The following is a 23688-nucleotide window of genomic DNA, read 5'->3' as shown; positions in this document are numbered from 1 at the left end:
ACTTATGAAAACCAACTGGAGATTAATTCATAAAAAGTAAGCTTTCTCCCCCCTCTCCCTTTACAGGACCAGATCTGTTTCTTCACCACAATTCTATTGGCTGATTGGGTTTCTGCTCTTCCTCTGCCCCTGTTCTGTAGGAAAATCCTGTCTCTTTAGTATTGCTGCCACACAGCCTTTCATGTGCTTCAAATGTATACCATTGTGTTCTGACTTTTGTTTTGTGCAGAATCTCTTTCATGCTGTATCTTCTGCAAGGTCCTCTGTCTTGGCAGCTGGGAGATTTTCATTGTACTTTGCACATTGCAAGTTTTTTGTTCTGCGAGGTGGCCTTATGTAGTCAAGTTTGCTAATGTTTCTAATGGAAAACAGGCACGGCCATACTTCATCAGTCTTATTCTGCTCTAAGGCACAGTTTCCAAGCCCAATGAAGGGACCAAGATCCTCCCTGCTCACAAAGGAGGAGGTAGGCTCAACTCAGCAGCAAAAAGGATCTGTGTGTTCCTTGCCGAAGGTGACAGAAGCAGATTGAGAGAAGCAGTTTGATCACTGGAGACTTTGACCCCTAGTTTCAGACACCATAATCCTTTTACTATGTGAAAATATGCCTGTTACTCTTCTTCCTGAGAAACATCCCTCAGCTTCTTCATCCATCCTCCTGCTCTGGGCCAGCCATCGTGGGGTCACTCCCTCTCTGGCTCCCAGTAGAGCTTGGGGATAAAGTATAGAGACAATGAGTTTCCTTCTCTACCTTACTTCCTACATTTCATTCTCAGTTATGGACACAAGTACAACCTCAGCTTCACCATGGTCATGGACCATTTTTCTGCACCTTGTGTCCCACATATAGCTGAAACTTGGGACTCCAAAAATATCTGTTGCATGAATGACTGCAGTACTGCCCTTAACTCCTGGACCTCCCAGCCTAGGCTTTGGGAGAAGCTGTCGGGTGTCCCTGCTGCCTCCCATCCCGTCTTCCTGGAATCCTTGCTCTGTGCCTCTTGCTGGTTTAGTTCTTCAGGCAACTGGAAGGGCAGGGACGATAGTGTGGATCTGCGGTCTGTGAGGTAAAGGGTAGGACATCAAAAGGCATTGACCCACGGAGACACAATGCTACCATCCCCACAATGCCTCAGTTCAATCATGGGAGAGCACCCTTAGAAATATCAACGTGAAAATCATCTACATCAATTTGGCCTTGCATGATGGTCCCAGGCTCCTTCTCTTCTGGAGAGAGAGAGTGTATGTGTGTGTGTGTGTGTGTGTGTGTGTGATTCCCCTAGTTTGCTATCTCAAATAAATTCTTTCATTTTGAGAACTTCCATGTTTTAAAATATATCCTTACATGAATGGTTGTCATTTTCTTCATCTCCCCTTCCATATTTTAATTCATTATCATATATTCCCCACTAAGGCAGTCTAAAACACACTTTTACATTCATCTCACTGTTCACTGAAAACTCAGTCTTCCCTTTCTTAAATCTCTCTCTCTCCCCCCCACCCCCTCTCTCTCCCTCTTTCTTGTTTTTTTGTTTGTTTGTTTTTTGGTACTCTTGACTCCATTCCCCCTCCTTTGACAAATTACAGTTTATTAGTTGTTATGGCAACTCTGTATTGCTCTCAGTACCTCTCTCTCGTGACGTGGCTACAAATGAAGAGGTTAGAAAAATGAAGATAGGCTTCACATTCCCCCAGTCTCTTCCCTAAGCCTTTCCCCCACCCTCATTATCATCTCTACTCCCTGTCCCCCGAACCTTACACACAGGTAACAAAGAAGCCCAAAAATAAATAAATAAAAGATTATATCTCTTTGCTTGTCCACAGCAGTATTATTTGCTACTATAACAAAAAAAAAAAAAACGAAACAGTAGAATGCTTGAGCTGGAGTAGCATGTTGTGATTTGTGGCATCTTTGGAGGCAGCTTCTCTGTTTTGGAACAGCAATCACCACAACAGGCCAATGGTGTTAGGGGTAGACAGGTGGAACAGTCAATTCTAATTCTTTCTGGCTTCAGCTTCTGCCATTCATGCCTTACCTAAGACCCGTATGGGGTGACTCTGATCAATGCCCATTAGAACTACCTCATTTCCTTGACTTTAGCCAACATCCTATCTGAATCAGGTCTAAACTTGTCTACTAAATTCATAAAAAGATCTCCCAAATTTTCATTAAATTATTCCAGACCCCACGCTCCACACCCCTCAAGAAATACACTTCACTTCCATATATCTTCCTAACAAGTTATTTTGCTGTCACATTTTCTCTGACATCTGTCACCTTGGTATCTAAGCACTCTAGCAAATTCATGAGGCTAAAAACAAACACTTATGTGGGAAGGGGGAAAAAAGCTCTTCTTTTCTGCTCTCTCATCTCCATAGGGACAAAATAGCACAAAGATGCTATGATTCTACAAGGTCATGCTGTGCAAAGACAGCATAACAGAGCCAAGAAAAGATGGCAAAATCCTAACTTCCAGTCCCTGACCTCCATAATGCAAATACACACTGCCTGGAGTCAGTGTCAGTGTTTCTGTAGAAATTACCAGGGGGAATTTTGTGGCTGCTGACCATAGCCAGGAAGGAATCTTCACAAAACGGAATATACTCCCTTCCCTTCCAGGGTCTGGACCTTGCCTGCTTCTCTTACTGCTGAACGTTCAAGCACTATTTCAACTTTAATACTTACTAACATTAACTGCAATGTTCAGAGATTTTATTTATTTAGCAAATCACTCATCATTATTAATTGGCAGTCTTCCACAGTCAAGCACATGTTAGAAATGGGTAAGACCCTATCTCTCTTTGAGGATTTGTTATCTGTCAAGAAAAGATAAGATATATGCATAAAAATTATTACTGATAAAATGCTATTTCCAATTCTAAACTCCAAAGAGGGATAAAATCTTCAAGGATTTTGTTCTAATAGATCTTACTATTACAGCAGAGAAAACAAGACAATAAGCAACAGATAAACAAGATATCTTACATCAAAACATAATAAAAGATAAAATGTGATATAATGAAGATATAGACGAAGAGCTCAACACCTTTTTTTTTTCCACAGGGAATCTAAGTAGCTAAATGGAATGTATGATCTACTTTCAGAATTATGTTTGTAGCAACTGAGACCTCTGAATGTAAATGATTTTTCTCCAGTAAGCAAATGTTGCATTCACCCACTAGTGACCTATGTGGAGCAAGAGATTCAGCACCTGTAACAAGGCGGTGACCAAAATATTTTAAGGAATTTGGAAGCAGTTGAAATATAAGTTGTTCAAATCCAGAAGAGAATTAGTTTAAAAATATAGGATCTCTGGGAACTGTTGCAATCCATTGGCCACTTGATGGGCTACTATTCAAAAGAGAATGAACTTATACTTCCACCCTAACTATTTAAGCAGGTTACCTTATAGTTGCTGAAAACTAAAGAAGCAACCCTAACCTCTTTGTCTTTAAAAATAAGTAAACTTTAATAGTTTTGTTTTTAATGTTGCAGCATTCAGGTACATATTAGGTGATAAATCTCTTCTAATATTCATTCTATCATTAGTCAACATTTACCTGTACCCCTGAGATTCAGCCAGTTGAGCAACATAAAGACCTTAGCTCCTCAAACAAATGACTTCAAGGAAACTTATTTATGCACCCCCACTGCATACTCTCTGCTTACCTAAAAGCTGCCATTCAAAATAGTCACTGTCCCTCACTTGTAGACTGGTTCAGGAAGATAATGTATATTATCAGTCTTCAGAGGAGGTATTAAGCTTTCTGACCAAGGATGCTTTTTAGATGGTGACACAGGAAAGAGGAGCTCAAGCAGAGCACGTGAGTCCATCTGAGACCTGGAAACAGACATCAGCATTCAGAACTACTAAAACTCCTTGAATTTGAGTAACAGGGTAAAGAATGGGAGACAGCTGCACAGAGAAGCTACCTCAAGAGGTGAAAGGCTCAAGGCCTAGCAGAGAATGGATGCTCTGGGCCTTAGAGCTAAATGGAGATCCTCGAGTTTGCACAATTCTAGTAGGTGAGTATACAGACCTTATGGTAAGCCTTGGACATTCCATTGAGACTTCAGAAAGGTCTCCACTTAGGAGTAAGAACCATGCCCTAAAGAAAGAGCCACTTCCTAGGGCTAAGGATAAAACTGAACTTGACCCATTTAATCCAAATAAAAGCAATCCTAACAGGTTCAAGAAGATCTGCCAACAATTTAACTGCCTTCCAGGACAAAATTCAGCTTGCTGTTAAAAAGGACAAGGTAATCCAGACTCCTTACAATGTATTACCTACAGGGTCTATCATACAATAACAAATTACTAGAATGCAAGGAAGAAAAAAATTTGATCTATAATAAAGAAAAAAAAATAGTCAATAGAAGCAGACCCTAAGATGGCCCCATTGGAATGAGCAAGCAAGAATATTAAAATAGCTATCACCAATGTGTCGAAAGATAATATAATATTAAAAGATAATGTAAATATAACTGAGTACTTGGAAGTCTCAGAAGGCATTTTAAAAATTAAATGGATATTCTAATAGTGAGATTACAATATCTGAAATAAAATGTGCTGAATGAGCTTCACACAAATTAGAGATGGCAGAGGAGATAATCAGTGATCTTGTATATATCCCTATTTAGTATTTAAACTGAGAGAGAAAGACTTTTTAATAAATAGAAATAACAGAAATTTAGTGTTCTGTGAAAAAAATCTTGTGTTGTAATATACCCATAGTTAACTTCCAAAAGATGAGAGAAAAAGGGAAGAAAAAATGTTTAAATAATAACCAAACACTTTCCAAATAAGCCAAGAATTTGACCTTCAAACTTAAAGTCAATGAACCCAATGTGGAATTTTATTTTATTTTTATTTCAATAGTTTTTGGAAGTGTAGGTGGATTTTGGTTACACGGATAAGTTCTTTAGTGGTGATTTCTGAGATTTTGATGCACCAGATGTAGAATTTTTTTAAAGCCCCTAATGCATTATATATAAATTACTGAAGCCTAAATACAAACAAAAAATCTTTAAAGAAGCCAGTGGGGAAAAAATACATTGCATACAGTAGAACAACAATATGAATGATGACTAACTTCTCATCAGAAATAATGAAAGCTGGAAGATAAATGAGTGAATTCTATGTGGTGCTGAATGAAAAAAAAAAAACAAATTGCCCAGAATTTTATAGATATCAAAAAATAATCTTCAAGGTGAAAATAAAATAAATATATTTTTAGATAGGTGAAAACTGAAAGAATTCATGTTCAGCAGACCTCCATGACATAATACTCAAAAGAAGTTCTTTGAACAAAAGAATGGAACTTCTGATATGCAAGAAAGAATGAAGAGCTCAGGAACAGGTAAATATCTGGATAAAAATAATTTTTTTTCTTCCCTTAATTTCTTTTATAAACAACTGGCTTTTACAGCAAAAAATGGATTTTATGATTTTAGCACATTTCAAAGTAAAATATATGAAAACAATATTAGAAGGAGTGGAGGTAAATGGAATTACACTCTTATAGGATTTTTACATTTTATATGATGAGGTACAATATTAACTCTTAAGTAGACTGTAAAAAGGTAAGGACTTCCTAGTGCTTCCTAGAATGACTATGAAAAATAGAGAGGTAAAGCTAAAAAGCCAATAGAAAAAATGAAAGTGAATACTAAAATAATTTGGTGAATTCAAAAGAAGGCAGAAAAGGAAAAAGTGAGAAACAAAGAAGAAAGATGAGGCAAACAGTCAGTAAACAGCAAGATGATACATTAAATCCAGGATCATCAATAATTACATTTAAAGCAAATGGACCAAATTCCAATTAAGGGCATAGATTTTCAGACTGTGTAGAAAAAAAAGACTCAATTATATCCTGTCTACAAGACATGCACTATAAATGCAATGACCCTGATAGGTTGAAAGTAAAAGGATGGAACAAGATAAATCACACAAATAGTAATCATAAGAAAGCTTGTGTGGCTATGTTGATATCAGACAAAAGAGACAACGAGAAATCTTACCAAAGACAAAGAGAGATATATCACAATAGTAAAAATAGATTAATTCTTTTGGAAGATATGACAATCCTAAATGCATGTGCTTGTAATATTAGAGCTTCAAAATACTCAAAGCAGGAAAAGACATGAATAAAGAAAGAAACAGAAAAATATACAGTTATAGCTGGAGATTTTTAAATCCCTCACTGAGAAATTATTAGAATAACTAGAAAAAAAGTCAAAAAGGAAATACAAAGGTTTGTACAACAATATAAACTGCCTTGATATAATTGAAATTTTTAAAACAATATAACCCCAAAACTATAGAAGAGACATATTTTCAGGCATACACGGTATAACATATATACACGTACAGTACATATAAACCGTTATGTTGTAAACACATGTAAAATAAGTTTCAATACATTTCAGAAGACTGAAATCTTACACATGTTCTCTGACAACAAAAGATTAAGTACAAAAATACTAACTATATATATGCAGAAATGCACAAATATTTGGAAATTAAACAACATACTTCTAAATAATTCATGGATCACAGTATAACTAATAAGAGAAGTCAGGAAATACAGTTAACCCTTGAACAACATGAGTCTGAGCTGCACGGGTCCACTTGTACATGAATTTCTTTTCAACCAAATGTGGTAAAAATACAATATTCTCTTGACGCAAAACTCATGTATATGGGGGCAAACTTTCTGTATATGTCTGCAAGACTTGAGTATGCACAGATTTTGTTATACACCAGAATCCTAGAGCCAAGCCCTCATGTGTACTGAGGGATGACTGTACCGAACTAAATGATAATGAAAACACAACATGTCAAAATTTGCATGATACCTCTCAAATGGTGGTAAGAGGGAATTTGTTACTTTGAAAATAGGTGATCTAAGTTTCCAGTATAAAAAGGTAGAAAAAAAGAGAAAATTAAACCCAAAATAAATTTAAAAAATAACAAAACGTGGTTATTTAAATTGTTAATAAAGTTGAGTAAACCTGAGCAAAACCAATCAGGAAAAAAAGAGAATATAGTAATTACCAGCATCAGAAATAAAAAGGGGGATATCACTACAGATCCTACAGACATAAAAAGAATAATAAAGTATATTATAATAACTTATGCCTCTAGATTTAACAACTTAGATGAAATGAACAAAATCCTTGAAAACACAATTTTATAAAACTGACACAAAATTATAGAACATAAAAATAGTCCATATGTAGCTTTCTTTTAAAGTAAAATTCATAACCATTACATAAATCCAAATGGCCTTACTATTAGTTGTATGGCATAGAGAAAAAATAATATAATAATTCACAAACTACTTCAGAAAATAAAGAATGATCATTTCATCTCTTATTTTACAAAGCCAACCAAATTTTGATATCAAAACTTAACAAATACATTTTAATTTAAAAAATTACAGCCAAATAAGCCTGAGCATAAACACAAAAAATTTTCACACAATATTAGCAAATTAAACCTAGCAATATACAAAACTTCCAAGTGGAGTTCATACCAGGCATGCCAGATTGCTTTAATATTCAAAAATCAGTCAATATAATCCATCATATTAACAAAATCCAGAAGAAAAATTGTGTATTATATCAATATATAATCATCTTAAACATTATTTGGGGCCAAGTGCAGTGGCTCACCTCTGTAATCCCAGCACTTCGGGACGCCGAGGCAGGTGGATCGCTTGACGTCAGGAGTTCAAGACCAGCCTGGCCAATGTGATAAAACTCTGTCCCTACTAAAAATGCAAAAATTAGCCAGGCATGGTGGCACACCCCTGTAATCCCAGCTACTCAGGAGGCTGTGGCAGGAGAATTGTTTGAACCCATGAGGCAGAGGTTGCAGTGAACCAAGATTGCGCCACTGCACTCCAGTGGGAAACAGAGAAAGACACCATAACCAAAAAAAAAAAAAATTGGCAAAACTCAACACCCGTTCATAGTTGAAACTCTAAGCAGAGTAGAAATAGACGGAACTTCTTCTTAATCTGATAAAGGACATCTACAAAAAGCCCACTGATTAACATACTTAATAATGAAATATTGAATTCCTTCCCCTTTCTTTCATAAACGAAGTATGAATGTTCCTTTTAACTAAATCTATACTACATTGTACTGCTAACCAGTAAAATAAAGCTTGAAAAATAAATCAAAAGCATAAAAATTAGAAATGAGGAAATCTCATTTATTCAATTATATTATTATAGTTCACATAGAAAATCCTAAAGAATTTATATTTTAAAAAGCTATTAGAACTTACAAGTAAATAAAGTAAGATCACAGCATATAAAGTCCCTATATAAATATCAATATGCAAAATTAGAATAATAAAATGTTTAAATAACATTTACAATAACATTATAAAACAAAAAATATTTAGGAATAAAATTAACAGAAGAGGTACCAGAGTTGTGAATCAAAAACTACAAAATATTTTTGATAGAGATAAAAAATAAATAAATGAGGAGAAATAAGAGGTTGATAGATTGGAGAATCAATATTATTGAAATGTCTAATCTTCCCAAATTTTCTATAGAGTCAATGCAATCCTACGAAAAATTTCAACCAGCCGCTTTATACAAATCGACAAATTTATTCCAGCATTTATACAAAACTACCAAGGGCCTAGAATAGCCAAAACAATATTTAAAAAAATACGTTTGGAGAGCTTACATTACCTGGTTTCAAGACTTACAAGATTTCACTGCGGTGTTTATTACCCTGTATATGTATTTTTCAAAGCTCATTGAATTGCACTTGAGATCTTGGCCTTTAATTGCATGTGAATTTTACCACAATAAGAAAAACAATAAATTGCAATTTCCTCTTGGTAGACTACATCACAAGAAGGTCAAGGTGCTTTCTGCTGAGTATAGGTGAAAGCAGACAAGCATATATACAGCAGAGCTCTTTTCTCTCTGTCTTCTTTAGTAAGCAATGCTGGTGGATTCTTCTGCATCAACTTGGTTAAACTGAAACAACTTATCTCAGAATTTCTTCTGTATGTATTTCCAAGTTAGAATTGGCCAAAAGAAACATTTGCACAAGATCTGGAAGGTAGGAGTGAAATAGCAACCAATATTCTCTGAAGCTGCCATGGTCAGATGTAGTGATAAACACATGCAAATTGCCTGACTGGTTTCGCTTTTTTCTCATTCTTTTCCACTCCACATTCAGCCCTCTCCTCAAGTGACACACCTGGTAACCCAGAAAATACTCAGGCTCACCATCAGACACCTGGCTGCAGACCCACAGAGGCTATAGCTGCATAGAAGCAACACTTCCCACGGTCCTCCAAGATGCCCCCTTTATGGTTGACTTCAGAGACTGGACATAGTCTCAGATTGTCCATTGGCTACTGACTCATATTCTGTTCCTCCAACTCCTTTCGTGGACCTCTGCTACCCTGTTCCTTCTCAATTATGTAAGGTCTAATTGCCATCATAAACATCTTACCCACACTTACCATGAGTGATTCCCTGGCTGAATCATGACTTATAACACAGCAACCCTTTCATCTCTGATGCTGGAGCTGGTTCACTCAATGAGAGCAAAGGGTGATGTGGACTTGCTTGATGAATTACATGTAGGTGGAGGAATTGGATGCAGCCTTTTAGTAAAACAAACTACTACAGGATTAGAAGTCAAAGAGATGACAATGACAAACTGCAGGTGGGCTTTCATGTATCACAAAGCATCCTAAACATCTTAAGATGTACCCTCTTATTAAAAAATGCTTCTCTCCAGAGATAACTGATATGGGTTCCAATTCCAAAAGAGAAGGTCCCAATACATTCTTCCTTAGGTAACTGAGTAGGCGAATATACATAACCAAAAAGTGAGGCAACGTGTCAGGAGATGTTAAAGGTGCATGCGCACATAGGCAGACATTTGTATTTCTCCATTAAAAAAGCAAAAGCCATGTACATCTTTTGCAATGGAGAAAAATAAAGGGCGTGTCAGAAACAACTAACCCAGCCTTGGTATTTAGAAATTTATGAAACCCTAGAAAAATCATCTTACATTCTTCTTTCTTATTTTATTTACCACAAAACTAGCCATAAGACCCATCTTAACTTCTTCATAAAAGAGTAGAAAATAATTTGAGTTTCTGCTATGTGCTAGGCATATTTATTTTTGTAACTGTCCTATAAGGAAAATGATATTAGCCTCATTTTACAGATGAAATTGAGACTCAGAAATATTAAATAATGTATTTAAGGCCGTGTAGCTCCTAAGAAGAAGAGCCATGATTTGATCTCATGTCTGTCTGAGACTCATAGTCTTTTTACTAAACCACCCTCATTTCAGCACAAACCTCCATTTTAGAAAAAAGGAATAGCCGTCATTTTACCCTGTGAAATTATTTTGAAATAATTATAAAGAAAATAATTTTTAAATACCTCCAGACCTGTGTATGCATGTATGTGTTCCTGGTCAAAGTAGTCACTTTGAGAGAATATACATACATCCCAATAGGTTCTAACATTAATGCAATTTTGCAACACATTTTTGGAACTTCCACAATTGTGCAGAATTGGAATTGCAGCACAATTGCTTTATATACACACACACACACACACACATACATATATATATATATATATACAGATATATCTATATATACAATATATACACAAATTTTATATATTGATATGTACATATGCAGACAGTAGTATAGGGTACCCTCTTTCCTTTCTATTCTCTAACATACATATAAAATCCAAGGTGACTTTCATGAAAAACCACACTCCTTGGAGATTTTCAAGCAGAATTCAGGCAAGCACAGGCATTAGGTGTAGTTTAGAGGGAAGAGCTGCATCAGAAAGAAAGTTGAACAATATGACCTTTAAGGTCCTTCCCAACGCTGAGATTCCCTGTAATATAATTTGTTATGTTTGGTTTTTATAAGAAAACTCATTCTATTACATTATGGTCACACCTCATAAGAAACACTATGCAAATGGAAGGTGGATCTTTGCTATGAATAATAACATTATGATTGTCTTTTTAGTAGAATCTCTAATTGCCAAATTAATTTCCCTCACTTCTCACCCACCGTGAGGCCAGATAGGCCCTCTGTGTATGATCTTATGGCACCCTATCACCTATCAGTTCCTCTGACTCAGCAGTGGTGGGACTTGCAGTTGTTGTTCAGTGCCCTGCAGGCCTTAAATTCCTTAAGGGCTAAGGCATACATCTTTATCAATATGAATCGGGCCAGACTCAGAGGAAGAACTTCATAAGTATTTTAAATGAGTAATAAATATATGTTGAATGTCAAAAGCATAGTTGTGGAATCAACCTGAAACCCTTCCCTGTGCTATCATTCCCATGGGAATAATTTATGTGGCATTTCCTAAAGGCCGTCCATGTGAAGACAAGGAGCGCGTCCCATGTGAAAGGGGATCCTGGAATGGGGTGCCAGCGAACACCACGCACACTACGGGACAGCGAGGCTGCAGGGACGGCTCGCAAGTCAGAGGATTTGTTCCAGCAAAGGCAAACGGGGAGAACAGGGAGTCACGGAGGAAAACAGGCACTTCCATTCCAAAGAAAGAGACAAGAGCACAGACACAGAAGTAGAAACAGGCAAAACTTTCTGAATAGAAAACTGAGCAGCTCAGTGTGGCCGTGGTGTGCAGTCTGCTGTGGGGGGGTGGTGGGAATTAGATGCTGACTTTGGTCAGGGGAAAAGGCCTTCAGTTCCAGGCGTGGTAGGCTAAACCACGGTCCCCAACAATATCCAGGGTCTAATCCCTGGAACCTGTGAATGTTTTCTTCTATGGCAAATGTGACTTTGCAGATGAGGAGATTATCCTGGATTCGGTGACGGGCCCCAAATGTAATTACAAACGTCCTCATAAGTGGGAGATGGAAAGGTTTGATAGTAGAGGAGAAGGCAATGTGAAGCCTGGACAGAGAGGATTAAAGATGCTGAGCTGCTCGTCTTGAAGGTGGTGGAAAGGGCATGAGGCAAGGAAAGCAGGAATACAGGCCCAGAGGTGGGAAAAGGCACAGAAATGCGTTCTCTCCTAGAGCATCCAGAGGGAGCACAGTCCTGCCAACACTTTGTTCTCAGCACAGTGAAACACTTTTAGGACTTTTGGCTTTCAGAACTGTGTGAGAATAAGTGTGTGTTGCTCTCAGCCACTGAGTTTGTGGTAATTTGTTAGAGCAGTCACAGGAAACTCATATGACCAGGAGAAGGCATTTGAGTGTTACCCAATAAGCAATGAAGAGTCATGACAATCCTGGCAGAAATGGATTGGGGGAAGGCAAATGGAAGGGGTGTGGTGAGGGGGAAAGTGTGGAACAGTGGCTTGACTTTAGAAGTGGATAACATCTCCCTGGATATTTTGTTAGCAAAGCATTTGGAGATCCTTTGGGATGAAAGGTGCTGCAGAAAATGTAATAACGCTAATAAATATTCTATGATTTCCCTGGAACATGTCCTCGGGTGAACTACAAGGCGGCTCTTAATGTTACGATAAGAGATGTGGGAGGCTCCGCAGTTTGGGGTCTCAGGGTGCTATAGAAACCAAGATTATGTTTGTCTGCCTCCCCTAGGGACTGGCATCCTCTGAGCCTCACATGTCTTCTTCCCCAAACCTAATTCACAGGAGCTCTGGGGAGCGGCGGCAAAGGGCAGAGTCAAGAGCTGTTCAAGGCAACAATAGCAGGAAAAGAGAGTGTAATGAATTATTTAGCATTTCACTAGGGCAGCGCAAGACCAGCTCCAAATGCTGAGTGGGCGATGATTGGGGTAATCCATAGAGATTTGGGGAGAGTGTTTGGCTGAGACGACTAAAGTTAATGTTGGGGACATTTGTCCATGCTGGGCCTGAGACCTGCTAATTCATCTCTCTCACAGGTTGCAAGCTGGAAATTGAGGCTTCTACCCCCAGAGAGCTGATTTTTAAACCAGAGACTCAAGGTTCCCGATTTTTTGACCCTTCATCGTCTTTTGACAGTGCTTAAAGACTCAACGGAGACCTTGACCTTCAAGGTAAAAGAGCCCTTCATTCCATAACAGGCAGTATTCGTTCTATCTTAGAACTGAGGGGAGCATTGGAGGTCATGTCACTTAAACCACTAATTCTTCAATGGAAAAAACCCAGGATGGTGGAAGTCAATGACCCTGGGAAAGCACCTCTGGTTTCCCAGCCAGGGATCTTGCACCTGGACCACACCTCTCCAGTTAATTTCCTCATCAGAGTAGGAGACTCATGCACCACCTGGGGCTAATGTCGTGGAGAAATATGTACCCAAAAGTCTTTGCCCTCTGGATAAGTAAGGGACTTTTACACAGGACTTAGCCTTTCTTTCTCTATCATGGTCTATTTCTGGACACTGAGACAAAATTCTCTTTCACCATGATACCTTCAAATCTCAGACTCTCTGGGAGACCAAATCCAGTCTGGAGCTGAGCCTGCCTATAAGCAGAATTTACAAGAAAAGAACCGTGAGCATGGAGTCAGTAGATCTGGTTTCGGATGCTGGTCCTGTCACTTATAGCATGTCATTTGATCTCTCTGCTCCCAGCTTCCTGAGGTATAAATACAGGATAATAATACCCACCTCAGAGCTGCTGCAAAGATTGAATTGGATGATACAATGCATGCCAAAGTGCTTAATAGAATTCTTAGAATATACTAATGCTGGATAAGCATGTGCTGGATCAGAATTTAAACGAGTTTTTAAGAACACGAGTAGGAATATGAAGTTTTCCAAAAATACCTTCACTCACAGCCCCTTGTAAAAAAAAAAAAAAAATGTCTAAAATTGCACCATTAGCGATACAGACCTCAGATTCTAGAAGGACTGCCAGCCATTGGGAATTCCCATCAAAATACTCTTCAGAACCTCATACCAATATTACTGAAGACCTCAGCAGGAAGTAATTGATAGGGGTAAGCAGCCAAGGCTCTGCAGAAATAAGAGAAGGGTGGAAAAGTGGGAGAAATGGGGAAGTAAGTTGTGCTGAATGGTCCCTGGAAGGCTTCACATGCAAGAGGTGTTTGAGTCCAATTCTCGACTTCCCTTTGGCCAAAAGTATATGAAGTTAGAAATCTAATGCTATTTCTACATTCTAAAACATTCCCAGAAACAATGTTTGTTTTATGTCTTTGTTTCCCTGTTTTTCTATTATGATTGAAAGGGAGGGAGGGCAGCCTCCCACCAACCTCTCCTGGAGCTGTGGACTCCTCTGGGCTTTGTGCTCTGCAGGCAGGCAATCTGCACCTGCCCCCTGCATTCTGGCTTCATTCAGACATCTGGGCTTTTGCTGTTTGATACACACTTACTGAACTATTGAAGACATCAAGATAAATAAAGCAACATCTTTCTCTTGACAAGTTCACGGTCAAATAGAAGATACAGACCTGAAGCAAGTAATTATTTTAAAATGTGATCATTGCATGAACGCCAGGAGAAACTAGATACGAAAAGGGTGTTTTTCTGGCTTGGGGATTTAGAAATAGGGGCAGACCTGGAAGGCTTCACAGGAGGAGACATTTGAGTGCTGACGGGAGCCAAACAACCTTTGGATGGGAAGAAAATTCTAAAGAGAGAGGATAGCCTTCGCCAAAGAGTTGAGATGCATAAGGGCCAAGCATCTTTGGTGACTCTAACACTGCAGGTGTTGTGCCAGTTATTAAGGTGTTGTCCCCTCAGCTCCTCATTGCCCTTCTCTACCCAGCTGTGTGGTGCTAGGGCTGGGGCCTCCTTTGGAGCTGGCTGCAGGTTAGGACCCACAAGAAGCTGGCTCTAGAGAGGGAGCCCCTACCTGCTGGCCGTGCTTCCCATCAGCATTGCCCCAGTATTCATCCTGGCAGCTGCAAGTGTCCCAGCCTCTAGGATCCTGGACTCCCAGCCTTACGGGGCCTCTCATACAAGTGCAAGCCCTGGCAGGGGGGCTCCCTCTGATTAGAGGTCTAAGCCCAGTTCCACAAGGGGCTTTCTCCAAACTTCTGAATCCCAGCAGAAGTTGAGTAACCCCTCTTCTCCTTAGAGGTATGAGAACCTCCCCTGAGAGAATCCTCCTCCGAGTCACTGAGGTACTAGCAGCTGTCTAGCACTTCTCCCTCCTCGGAAATCTCAGCCACATCTCCACCGCTCCCTAAGCTTCTAGGTTGTAATAATTCCAATCTCTGCTTTTTGACCCTCCAGCTTTAGGATCAATAGCTCCTTCTATGGTTAAACCTTTGTATACCTTGGTGTCCCCTTTTCATATTTTCAGTCTTGCAACACCAGGCTCATTGGTTCCATATTTTCTCTGTTCAAATACATAGAGAGGTTCCTGTTCTCCTCCCTGTAGGCTGACTAATATATCCTACAAGAGATACAATACAGAATGAAACTGGGTCGTGCAGGACTTTATACACCGCCAAGAGCTTTTGACTCCATTTTACAGATCAGGAGTGGGGAGCCCTGTCCATCTGAGAAAGAGGGTGGTGATGCAGGGTGTGTTGCAGTGAGACATGGGACTAGAGGAAGTGAGGACTAAGGCAGGAAGGTGGACGAGCAGGAAGTTTCAATGATCCAGGCACGGCATGGTAAGAATCTGGCCACTGCAAAGAACAAGGTGGAAAAGGAGTGTGTTGAAAGACCGCTGAGAAGCCTCCTTCTATAGGTAGGCAGTCCATATGACTGGCAGGAGCAGGCTCAGGGCTCCACACTTCATAATGCAGGCATCCCACCCTTTCCCTTGGGGTTTAAGAGATGTGGTCCTGGCCTCTGCAAGAGAAACAGGTCCCTGAAGAGGCAGCGTGACCTTGAAGTAAAGGGATGAGCACTGGGTAGGAATCTTGCTTCCACCTCAATAGAGATGTAACTGCATAAAATACTGAACACACCAAGGTCAGTTTTCTTAAATGCCTGCATTGAATGGTTTAAGTATCATGTTTCCCCCAAACTGACTGGTAATCAGCATTACCTATAGAGCCTTTGAAAAAAAAAAGTCAATTCTTAGACCTTGCCCTAGACATTCTGAATTTAAAATTTCCTAAATATGGGTCTCAAAGTCTGACATTTTTTACACTTGCCTGGCAATTCTGGTGAGAAGCTATGTTTGGGAACCACTGACTTAGAAGTTAATATAGATAATGCACATGACCGTATCTAGCTTACAATTCGCTGTAGCAGACACGGTTGGCTGTCAATGTCCCACCCATGCTTCCTCTTGGCACTTGCCACCCTAGTACATGCAGATGGCCTCCTAGTGCAAGCACCTGTGACTCTTTGCCTGAAAGCTTCTCTGGCTGCAGGTGCGTGCTTGGCCCTCAAGTCAGACAACTGAAAGGCATTTTCTATACTCTGGGACTGAGTCCTAGTTGCTCACAGAAGCAACCTGCTTATGATCACATGCTGATAGGCTTCCTTCCTTCCTTCCCCTCTCACCCAAACACTCCTCTACCAATTCATCCTGACATCACACCCCAAATAAACTACTCACCTTCAAATCCTCTTCCCAAGATCCACATCTGGATGAACCAAACCTAAGACATATGTACTTAGTCACTGTCAGAGTCTTCCTTCTGTATCTTATGGTCTCAGGCTCAGAAGATGGGGAATGACAATGTTCATCTAGCCCACATTGGTAAGATACTTTGGAGATTACACCATTCCTCTACTGGCATTTTTCATCTCATCTGATCTTCACAACAACCTTGGCCATTGGAAAGTACCATGTTCTATTTCCATATGAGGAAACTGAGATCCTGCTTGTTAAATGACTTACACAAGGCCACCAGAAAAAAATAACGCCAAGCCTCAAATTTTAGTTTTCTATCCATAATAGTAATAGTTTCAAGAATATGATGTAATCTATATGTCTTCCCCTGACTGAAAAGGAAGTGCAGATACTGACCTACTCACAACATTTTAATAGATTTTAGGCTCTTCATGGACTTCCAGTGTGCCTGTGGATCCTTACAGGAATAGGATATCAGGTGTTCATAGACCCATGGTGAGGAAGGCTTGCATTTCTAGGAGGCTAGCTGGTAGAATATTTTCTCTCCTGGTTCACCTTTCTCCCCAGATTTCACTCAAGGCCACACACCCAGCCATAAGCTTCTTTTTGATGTTTTGAGCTAGAACATTAGTAGATCATAGAGCTTATCAACATCTGGTGTAACATTGTGCATTTAAGATAGGAAAGAGAAAGGCCCGTGCTCTCTGGGGGCCTTCATCAACAGTCAGAACTGACAGTCAACAATCAAACTGTAAGAACAACAACAACAAAAATCTGTAAATAGATTCATTTTCAGAATCCAGTCTGCAACAATGGATACTCAACAAATGGTCTTTCAATGCAGAGCATGTTAAGAGTCTCATTTCACAAAGGAGTAACACTTCTCCTTTATTCATCAGCAAAGTTCTCTGAGCTGCCAGTCCATGTGGTGTTGCAAACATGGAAATTTTAGCGGATGCTCTGACAATGGCCATTCTTCGGAATGCAGGAGCACAGATTCAGGAGCCAGAATATCTGATCTGAGTTTTGTGTCTAAGACTTCCTAGCATAGTGACCTCGGGAAAGTCATCTACACTGTCTATTTCACTTCATCTGTAAGGTGGAGACTATAATAGTACCTACTTCATGGTGTTACTGTGGAGAATAAATGATTTAATACCCATATCACACTAAGAAGGATGCCTGGCACTTAGCAAAACTCAGTATTTATTATTTCCTTAGCCTAGGTTCCCTGGAAAACTGAGGCAGAGCTCATGTGATAACCCTTAATAAGGGGAAGGAGGTAGGTGAAATCCCAGGAAACAAGAATGAGGTGGAAAGGAAGGGAAACAAGGAAGGAGGGAAAGGTCCAAAATCCTGTGATAACAGGATGGCCACAGCTTCACAAGAAAACTCTGCTGGTTGTTCATTCCACAAGTCCTCTCCAGAGAGGCCACACAGAACTACTGCATCTAAGAAGAATCCCTTAGGAAGGAAAAGACAGCAGTGTATCTCCTGCCTCCTTTGCATCTCCCGTTTCTAATGGTCATAGTTCACCTCACAGAGCCCTACTTCTTGGTCCTTCTGAGTACTGTGACCATGCTTCTCTGAGAAGCCAGGGCCCTTACATGGCTGCTCTGTCAGACCCAGCCCCAGGAAGCTTCCTGGGGAAAGTGGCTAAGGCTGCAGGGAGGGGGCGACAGAGTGGCCAAATGGATCTGGACATCACATTTGCTGGGTCGGCTATTACTATTGCTGTTGTTCTCTCAGAGCTGTTATTTTCAAACATGTACATTTATCTTGATTCACCCTTTTCTTCCAACCAAGTTGCGCCACCTGGTCTTGAACAGAAATTTTTCTCCTATTTTTGCTCCAATCACGGGAACACTAGATCAAAGCTTCCTTCACTAAATTGAATTTCAATTCCCTGAAAGGACCATATGAATGTATGAGAAGAAATGGATTTGTAGCCAAGAGTCAGATGTGTGGTCAAGATTAATAGGAGATTTTCACTTTGAAACTAAAGATAGAATGCTTTCCACTCTGGCCCTCTATGCATTGTGTTTCAGAACTAAGCAGGAGCTAGAGAAGAGGTCTACCAAGGAGAATTTAGGCTGCCCTCAACTCCACAACCTCAGCACTGACCAATAGGCTCTTAACATAAGAACCAAGAAGCATCTTGATTTCTCAAAGAACTAACAATAGATCTATCATTCTATCTAGAAATTTCACTGCTAGTTACCTACTTACAAGAAAAGAAGTCATTGCTTATTGTAGGACAATTCACAGTTGCAATGATATGGAATCAACATAAGTGCCCATCAACTGATGAGAGAATAAAGAACATGGTGTGTGTGTGTGTGTGTGTGTGTGTGCGCGCGCGCACGCACGTGCATGCATCACGGAATACTACTCAGCCATAAAAAAAGAAATAACTCTTCTGCAGCAACTTGGATGGAACTGGCGGCCATTATTCTAAGTGAAGTAACTCAGGAATGGAAAGCTAAATACCACACATTCTTACTTATAAGTGGGAGCTAAGCTATGAGTATGCAAAGGCATACAGAGTGGTATAATAGACATTGGATACTCAGAAGGGGAGAGGGGGAAGAGGTGTGAGGGATGAAAAACTACCTATTAGGTACAATGTACACTACTCAGGTGGTGGGTACACTAAAATCCCAGAATTCACCACTATACAATTCATCCAGGTTACCAAAAATCATTTGTAATCTTAAAGCTATTGAACTTTAAAAAATAATAATAATCTGTCCTAGCCAGAGGCAGAAAGGTTCTTGCTAGTGGACAGTGCTGTAGGTTGAGTTGTGTGGATGCAGACTGTGAGGAGAGCGTGGTATGCAAGGTGTCCATTAGGAATCAACAACTAGGAGAGAAAGGGGAGCAGGCAGGCCTGGGCAGAGGGAAGAGGAGGTGCCGTGTGGCAGGGAACTCTCAGCGAGTAGTGTCTGACAAAGTTTCCTCGCGTTGAGCACAATGGCCAATATAAGGCATTTATATGCCCACTTTGCCCAGCCACCAAACATAGGCTGCCTCCGAAAGGATGGCGTCACCTCAGGTGAGGCCACTCCTTCCACAGAGGTAGGCGCTGAGGACCTGAGAATGGGAAGATGCCTGCACCACATCTGGGCAGGATCCCTGAGAGGATCCGAGTGACACACCCCCATGTCTTCCACAGTCTACCACTTTGCCACTTGGATCCATTTCTCCATGTACGTTCGGGGAGTAACTCCTCCAGAATTTTGGTGGGTCATCCTTCCAGAGGGGAAACTTAGGACAGGGAAGCTGCTGGCACAAGCCACAGCCTGTTAGTCCTGGAGCTGTAATTGATGCTGTTCGTCTCCACCCTCCACAGCCATGTCTAGGTGACCCTCACCCTCAGCTAGCACCTCTCTGCTGGCCACAATGGCTTATCTAGCAAACTGACTCTAATCCAAGAGGAGGGGCCTGGGCCTCTGCTCACCATGTCATTCCTGGGGCTGGGGTGCTGGGCCTATCCATTTATAGTCACAGTTAGACAAGGCAGTACCAAGAAATGCCCACTGGCATCGTTCCCTGGCCCCATTGGGTTAGACAGCTCTACCCACTCCTGATGATGCCAAGCTGTGACTCCTCTTCTTGTCCATTGATCCAAAAACACAATATTCCCGAAATGCCAACAGGCATGGCTTACACTTCAATGGAAATCTGGCTGTGTTCCCTGGTGAGTGTAACCTTTAGAGGGACCAGGAGCTCTAACTCTGTAGGGCCCAGAGTTGTGCAGTATTCCCCAGAGGGCCATTAGGGATGTCCTAGTGGGGTCATTCCTGCTTCTACCCCTTGGTTCCTGGACTCATGTGTTTGTCTTCTATTGAGGATAAAGTTCCATGTAAAGGTTTTCAGTTCAGTGAGTATACTGCATCTTCGAGGACAGCACCCCATCCTTGCATGATATTGCCTTCATACTAATACTCTATTGATGCTGTTAGCAAGCCCCAGTGCTCTATGAATTCAGCAGAACCTGGGTAGTGTGGCATGAGCTGTGTCTGATGGATCCCATGGTCATGGCACCACTCCTGTACCTCCACTACTTTAAACTGGGCTCCCTGCTCTGGCACAATGATATGTGGGAGTCAGAATTAGCAAATTAAACTCCCCATATGCTCTGTGATAGCACTGCTGGCTGAGACCTGACAGTCAGAAAGGCAAACCCAGGTCTAAAACGTGTCTATTTCTCTGGAAAGAAAACCTGGGCTCTGTCCGGATGGAAAGGGCCTAATGTAGCCAACTTGCCTTCAAGTGTTCAGTTGGTCTCCTTGAGGTATCTTGCCTCATGATATGCCATTTCGGAGTCTCAGCATTAGTCTCTGTTGCTGGCAGGTTGAACATAGCAGTAGCAGGAATCAGTCTTGGTGAGTGGGAGCCCATGTTGTTTGACCCAGGCAGGACCTCCACCTCTGCCACCATGGCCATGTCATTCAGACGCTTATGGCTAATATCAACTCCCTGGCTTCTTTTGTTTTGATGGTTTTTGAGTGTCCTTTCCCTGGAGGATGGTATCTGGTGAGCATTAAGGAATGACATGAAGATCTTCAACATGGTGCCTTGCACATGCCCATCCACATGCCACTACCCTTGACCTCCTAGTCCGCAGTTTTTCAATCTCTGTCACTTCAGGCCCCTGACCAGTCAGCCTGGATCCCAAGTGTTACTATCAAGACCTTGTCTATTGCATAACAGACCTGCCTTTGTTGGGTGGTTAACCAGGCAACTGAAGCTCAGTGACTTTGCTTGATATGTCCTAGGCTTAGTGCTCAGCTTTCTCAGCCCACCTGAGTGTTCGAGTTTCTTTGTCTGCAACCAAAGACATCCTCTGGCTTTCACACCAGGCTTTCAATTGCTTCTTACTCACCACTGGTTAGTTTCACTCTGTAGTGCATCAATAACCCTCATTTTCCTTATACTGTTTTCTCCATATCTTTCAAACGCCTGATATATCATGCCCATGAGTGCCTTTCCTTGTGCCAGTACACCACCAGTGAGTTTTAAGTACTGGACCCCCACTTTGTGCCAGAAACTTCCTATTGCTCACCTACCTCTGGTGAAGGAGTCCTCTGGCCAGTCAGGAAGTGATCCAGCTTCAAAGCCGCATTTCAGGCCATATCTTAGTACTATCGTAGGTTGGCACCTTCAGAGGTTCAGTTGTCTACACCAGACCCTGAGATGCAGTGGGGCATAACATAATATGCAATCAGAGACCAATGCTGCCAGAAACAAGGGCAGAGAAATCATTGTGAAGAGGGAGAAGCTCAACTGTGATGTTGACCTGAATAAGCCTCAGCCAGCCAGCGGGAGCCCTGGAGTGACCACTGCCCATCAGCATTGTCTCCTGTCAAGCTGAGGAGGCTGGACCTCTGAACCTCCACCCAGCTCGGTCACCAGATGTGAGCTGCAGTTGAGACAAACCCTGGAGGGGCTGACTGTTGAGGGGACACCCCTCAGCTGGGCAGCCAGTTCCACGGCCTTGAGCAGCACTTCCCCATATCTGCCACACTCGCAAAGTACTGCACCCACATTCCAGTCTCAACGTCAACAGCTTCAGAGCTCAAAGGGACCTTCCAGGGCATCTCTGTTTCCTCTGCCCCTCCTTGTCCCAGGAGGGTGACTAGTTAAGGTCTGTCTGGAATCCAGGGCTCCTGATCACAAGTCTCTCATTAGCAGTCCTTTGCTTTCTCTGGTGTCTCTTTCTCAAATGTTCTTCTCACCTTCAGGCATGAATTTGTAGTGTATGACATCTGTATACTTTATGAATATTTCACTTTGTAGGTAGCCTCCCTCAGGCTGCAAGCAAAATGCCATGTGCCCTGCAGGTCTTCATTTAGATAATAATTAACTAAAAGGGAGAGAAGTGAGGACCTGCTGTGAGCCCCAGAAATAGTCCTGTTCTCTCTGTTTCTCTCTCCCTCCCCCTCTCTCTTTCTTACACACACACACATAATTAAACATGCAAACACCAGTCAGTCCAGCTGGCCATTGATGAGCACCACCCCACTCCAGCGCTGATGCTAGTAGTGGCTTCTGTTCATTCACTAAGTGTTTCTGGAGCTACTAGTAGGTGCTGTTTTAGGCACTCTGTGCAGATACCTGTGGGTCACGTGGCATAGTGCTGGCCTCGTGGAGTTTGTGGTCTCTAGGGGAAGGCAAGCAAGCAGAGGCAACTGCAAGGACTTGTGACAACAGTCCTGGCAGAAACACGCTCTGGGACTGCAGCGACACAAAGGAGGAGACAACATGCACCTGTGGGGATCGGGCTCGGCTCAAGCTGAGGGGTGAAGTAAACGGGGCCCACCCAGGCAAGGAGGGAGAGAAAGTCCCTTCCAGGGCTGCAGCCACACGGCAACGTGACCTGAGGGAGCTGCAGCGACCGGGTGGGGTGGGAGCAGCCTCCAGAGATGAGGGTCCTGCCAGGGACAGCGTGCTCTCAGGAAAGGTCTGCTAAGGCCTGTGAGGGGTCTTTGATGGTTTTAAACAGGTGAAGAACTTGAGCCTATGGTGTACTGGGAAGATGAGCTTGGCCATGGTGTGGATGGAGTGTGAGTTTCAGGACTGGACAGAGGAAGGTCAGGGGAGCCCCTTGCCACGCTGTAGGCAGGAATGGGAGGGTTTGGTTTAAACAGCAGCACTGGAAACAGAAAGCATGACAGGAAGAGAGCTGGGAGGGAGTGAAATCCATCAAACATGAAGGTAAAGATGGAGAGAGAGAGAGAGGGAGGACTTGAGGATCTGGGGTTTCTACTCTGGACAAGATGAGGTACAGCAGGAGAACAAGTTTGGGGCTAAGACTTGGGGTCCAGTTTTGCACACACTGAGTTGGAACTGCCTGTGTACAATTAGGTGGAGATGTCCAGTAAGCAATGGTATATATGGGTTTGAAGCTTGGGTATAATGTCTGTGTTGGAAATACAGACTTGGGAGCAGCAGACATGTTGAAGTGGCCCTTTTTGTAATAGCTACTTCCTTCTAAATGCTGTGACCACACCTGTCCTGGTACCTTTCGTTGCTGGAGGGAGAGGTAGCAAGCAGCAGGTCAGCATGCTGAGAGTTAGGTCCAGAAGCTGCCTAGATTTTGAAACTAGAAGGAAAAGTCCAGAAAATGCAAAGGAAAGTAAAACCCACCATTCAGAACAGTTTCCAAATCAAA

The sequence above is a fragment of the Hylobates moloch genome, unplaced genomic scaffold (assembly GCF_009828535.3).
Source record: "Hylobates moloch isolate HMO894 unplaced genomic scaffold, HMol_V3 SCAFFOLD_11, whole genome shotgun sequence".
Taxonomy (NCBI): Eukaryota; Metazoa; Chordata; class Mammalia; order Primates; family Hylobatidae; genus Hylobates; species Hylobates moloch.
The sequence above is the reverse complement of the archived record's forward strand: the minus strand, read 5'-3'. Positions refer to the sequence as shown.